Genomic DNA, 5,826 nt, shown 5'->3' with positions numbered 1-5,826 from the left:
TACTTCAGGTAACATGTCGAGCTGAAGGCTTCTATATGGGTCTGTTTTGATGAGTAACTTATAATATGGATTCAAAGTGTGAGACATAATAAAGAAATGACCACATTTAGTAAGGAATGTGTGCAATAAAGTCTAAAGAGTTAATTTTTTTCATATTTATTTATATGAAGAAATACTTTCTAACTTGTTAAATGTCTTAAAGCAGGCAAATGTCCACATACTTTTCTCTACTTTTGTTGTGGGGTTGTTTTTCATGGTTTGGGCCATGCAACATTAGCATGTCGAAAAAAGTAAAAAAAACGGTCATAGTATAGCATGTCTAAAACAGTCATAGTATAGCATGTCGAATGAAGTCAAAAACGGTCATAGTATAGCATTTCTAAAACAGTCATAGTATAGCATGTCGAAAAAAGTAAAAAACAGTCATAGTATAGCGTGTCGAATGAAGTCAAAAACGGTCATAGTATAGCATGTTGAATAAAGTCAAAAACGGTCATAGTATAGCATGTCTAAAACAGTCATAGTATAGCATGTCGAAATGAATCAAAAACGGTCATAGTATAGCATGTCGAAAAAAGTAAAAAACAGTCATAGTATAGCATGTCGAATGAAGTCAAAAACGGTCATAGTATAGCATGTCGAAAAAAGTAAAAAACAGTCATAGTATAGCATGTCGAATAAAGTCAAAAACGGTCATAGTATAGCATGTCTAAAACAGTCATAGTATAGCGTGTCGAATGAAGTCAAAAACAGTCATAGAATAGCATGTCGAAAAAAGTAAAAAACGGTCATAGTATAGCATGTCGAAAAAAGTCAAAAACGGTCATAGAATAGCATGTCGAAAAAAGTAAAAAACGGTCATAGTATAGCATGTCGAAAAAAGTCAAAAACGGTCATAGAATAGCATGTCGAAAAAAGTAAAAAACGGTCATAGTATAGCATGTCAAAAACGGTCATAGTATAGCATGTCGAAAAAAGTAAAAAACAGTCATAGTATAGCGTGTCGAATGAAGTCAAAAACGGTCATAGTATAGCGTGTCGAATGAAGTCAAAAACGGTCATAGTATAGCATGTCGAAAAAAGTCAAAAACGGTCATCGTATAGCATGTCGAAAAAACGGTCATAGTATAGCATGTCGGAATAAATCAGAAACGGTCATAGTATAGGATGTCGAAAAATGTCAAAAACGGTCATAGTATAGCATGTCGGAATAAATCAGAAACGGTCATAGTATAGGATGTCGAAAAAAGTCAAAAACGGTCATAGTATAGCATGTCGAAATAAATCTAAAACGGTCACAGTATAGCATGTCGAAAAAAGTCAAAAACAGTCATAGTATAGCATATCGAAATGAATCAAAAACGGTCATAGTATAGCATGTCGAATGAAGTCAAAAACAGTCATCGTATAGCATGTCGAAAAAAGTCAAAAACGGTCATAGTATAGCGTGTCGAAAAACAGTCATAATATAGCATGTCGAAATAAATCTAAAACGGTCATAGTATAGGATGTCGAAAAAAATAAAAAACGGTCATAGTATAGCATGTTGAAAAACGTCTAAAACGGTCATAGGATAGCATGTCGAAATAAATCAGAAACAGTCATAGTATAGCACGACGAAAACAAGTTAAAAACGGTCTGAGTATATCATGTCGAAAATGAATCTAAAACGGTCATACTATATCATGTCGAAAATGAATCTAAAACGGTCATAGTATAGCATGTCGAAAAAAGTCAAAAACGGTCATAGTATAGCATGTCGAAAAAAGTAAAAAACGGTCATAGAATAGCATGTCGAAAAAAGTAAAAAACAGTCATAGTATAGCGTGTCGAATGAAGTCAAAAACGGTCATAGTATAGCATGTCGAAAAAAGTCAAAAACAGTCATAGTATAGCGTGTCGAATGAAGTCAAAAACGGTCATAGTATAGCATGTCTAAAACAGTCATAGTATAGCGTGTCGAAAAAAGTCAAAAACGGTCATAGTATGGCGTGTCGAATGAAGTCAAAAACGGTCATAGTATAGCGTGTCGAATGAAGTCAAAAACGGTCATAGTATAGCATGTCTAAAACAGTCATAGTATAGCATGTCGAAAAAAGTCAAAAACGGTCATAGTATAGCGTGTCGAATGAAGTCAAAAACGGTCATAGTATAGCGTGTCGAATGAAGTCAAAAACGGTCATAGTATAGCATGTCGAAAAAAGTCAAAAACGGTCATAGTATAGCATGTCGAAAAAAGTCAAAAACGGTCATAGTATAGCATGTCGAATGAAGTCAAAAACAGTCATCGTATAGCATGTCGAAATAAATCTAAAACGGTCATAGGATAGCATGTCGAAATAAATCAGAAACAGTCATAGTATAGCATGTCAAAAAAAGTAAAAAACGGTCATAGTATAGCATGTTGAAAAAAGTCAAAAACGGTCATAGTATAGCATGTCGAAATAAATCAGAAACAGTCATAGTATAGCATGTCGAAAAAACGGTCATAGTATAGCATGTCGGAATAAATCAGAAACGGTCATAGTATAGGATGTCGAAAAATGTCAAAAACGGTCATAGTATAGCATGTCGGAATAAATCAGAAACGGTCATAGTATAGGATGTCGAAAAAAGTCAAAAACGGTCATAGTATAGCATGTCGAAATAAATCTAAAACGGTCACAGTATAGCATGTCGAAAAAAGTCAAAAACAGTCATAGTATAGCGTGTCGAAAAACAGTCATAATATAGCATGTCGAAATAAATCTAAAACGGTCATAGTATAGGATGTCGAAAAAAATAAAAAACGGTCATAGTATAGCATGTTGAAAAACGTCTAAAACGGTCATAGGATAGCATGTCGAAATAAATCAGAAACAGTCATAGTATAGCACGACGAAAACAAGTTAAAAACGGTCTGAGTATATCATGTCGAAAATGAATCTAAAACGGTCATACTATATCATGTCGAAAATGAATCTAAAACGGTCATAGTATAGCATGTCGAAAAAAGTCAAAAACGGTCATAGTATAGCATGTCGAAAAAAGTAAAAAACGGTCATAGAATAGCATGTCGAAAAAATTAAAAAACAGTCATAGTATAGCGTGTCGAATGAAGTCAAAAACGGTCATAGTATAGCATGTCGAAAAAAGTCAAAAACAGTCATAGTATAGCGTGTCGAATGAAGTCAAAAACGGTCATAGTATAGCATGTCTAAAACAGTCATAGTATAGCGTGTCGAAAAAAGTCAAAAACGGTCATAGTATGGCGTGTCGAATGAAGTCAAAAACGGTCATAGTATAGCGTGTCGAATGAAGTCAAAAACGGTCATAGTATAGCATGTCTAAAACAGTCATAGTATAGCATGTCGAAAAAAGTCAAAAACGGTCATAGTATAGCGTGTCGAATGAAGTCAAAAACGGTCATAGTATAGCATGTCGAAAAAAGTCAAAAACGGTCATAGTATAGCATGTCGAAAAAAGTCAAAAACGGTCATAGTATAGCATGTCGAAAAAAGTCAAAAACGGTCATAGTATAGCATGTCGAATGAAGTCAAAAACAGTCATCGTATAGCATGTCGAAATAAATCTAAAACGGTCATAGGATAGCATGTCGAAATAAATCAGAAACAGTCATAGTATAGCATGTCAAAAAAAGTAAAAAACGGTCATAGTATAGCATGTTGAAAAAAGTCAAAAACGGTCATAGTATAGCATGTCGAAATAAATCAGAAACAGTCATAGTATAGCATGTCGAAAAAAGTAAAAAACAGTCATAGTATAGCATGTCGAAAAAAGTAAAAAACAGTCATAGTATAGCATGTCGAAAACAAGTTAAAAACGGTCTGAGTATATCATGTCGAAAATGAATCTAAAACGGTCATAGTATATCATGTCGAAAATGAATCTAAAACGGTCATAGTATAGCATGTCGAATGAAGTCAAAAACGGTCATAGTATAGCATGTCTAAAACAGTCATAATATAGCATGTCGAAATGAATCAAAAACGGTCATAGTATAGCATGTCGAAAAAAGTAAAAAACAGTCATAGTATAGCTTGTCGAATGAAGTCAAAAACGGTCATAGTATAGCATGTCGAAAAAAGTAAAAAACAGTCATAGTATAGCATGTCGAAAAAAGTAAAAAACGGTCATAGTATAGCATGTCTAAAACAGTCATAGTATAGCGTGTCGAATGAAGTCAAAAACAGTCATAGTATAGCATGTCGAAATAAATCTAAAACGGTCATAGTATAGCATGTCGAAAAAAGTAAAAAACGGTCATAGAATAGCATGTCGAAAAAAGTAAAAAACGGTCATAGAATAGCATGTCGAAAAAAGTAAAAAACGGTCATAGTATAGCATGTCGAAAAAAGTAAAAAACGGTCATAGTATAGCATGTCAAAAACGGTCATAGTATAGCATGTCGAAAAAAGTAAAAAACGGTCATAGTATAGCGTGTCGAATGAAGTCAAAAACGGTCATAGTATAGCATGTCTAAAACAGTCATAGTATAGCGTGTCGAAAAAAGTCAAAAACGGTCATAGTATAGCGTGTCGAATGAAGTCAAAAACGGTCATAGTATAGCATGTCGAAAAAACGGTCATAGTATAGCATGTCGAAAAATGTCAAAAACGGTCATAGTATAGCATGTCGAAATAAATCAGAAACGGTCATAGTATAGGATGTCGAAAAAAGTCAAAAACGGTCATAGTATAGCATGTCGAAATAAATCTAAAACGGTCACAGTATAGCATGTCGAAAAAAGTAAAAAACAGTCATAGTATAGCATGTCGAATGAAGTCAAAAACGGTCATAGTATAGCATGTCGAAATAAATCTAAAACGGTCACAGTATAGCATGTCGAAAAAAGTAAAAAACAGTCATAGCATATCGAAATGAATCAAAAACGGTCATAGTATAGCATGTCGAAAAAGTAAAAAACAGTCATAGTATAGCGTGTCGAATGAAGTCAAAAACGGTCATAGTATAGCATGTCGAATGAAGTCAAAAACAGTCATCGTATAGCATGTCGAAAAAAGTCAAAAACGGTCATAGTATAGCGTGTCGAAAAAAGTCAAAAACAGTCATAATATAGCATGTCGAAAAAAATAAAAAAACGGTCATAGTATAGCATGTCGAAATAAATCAGAAACAGTCATAGTATAGCATGTAAAAAAAAGTAAAAAACGGTCATAGTATAGCATGTCGAAATAAATCTAAAACGGTCATAGGATAGCATGTCGACATAAATCAGAAACAGTCATAGTATAGCATGTCGAAATAAATCTAAAACGGTCATAGGATAGCATGTCGAAATAAATCAGAAACAGTCATAGTATAGCATGTCGAAAAAAGTAAAAAACAGTCATAGTATAGCATGTCGAAAAAAGTCAAAAACAGTCACAGTATAGCACGACGAAAACAAGTTTAAAACGGTCTGAGTATATCATGTCGAAAATGAATCTAAAACGGTCATAGTATAGCATGTCGAAAAAAGTCAAAAACGGTCATAGTATAGCATGTCGAAAATGAATCAAAAACGGTCATAGTATAGCATGTCGAAAAAAGTCAAAAACAGTCATACTATAGCATGTCGAAATAAATCAGAAACGGTCATAGTATAGGATGTCGAAAAAAGTTAAACAGTCATAGTATAGCATGTCGAAATAAATCTAAAACGGTCACAGTATAGCATGTCGAAAAAAGTCAAAAACCGTCATAGAATAGCATGTCGAATAAAGTCAAAAACAGTCACAGTATAGCATGTCGAATAAAGTCAAAAACAGTCACAGTATAGCATGTCGAATAAAGTCAAAAACGGTCATAGTATAGCATGTCTAA

This window comes from Melanostigma gelatinosum, assembly GCF_949748355.1.
Source record: "Melanostigma gelatinosum genome assembly, chromosome: 22".
NCBI lineage: Eukaryota > Metazoa > Chordata > Actinopteri > Perciformes > Zoarcidae > Melanostigma > Melanostigma gelatinosum.
Note: the sequence above shows the minus strand (reverse complement) of the source record.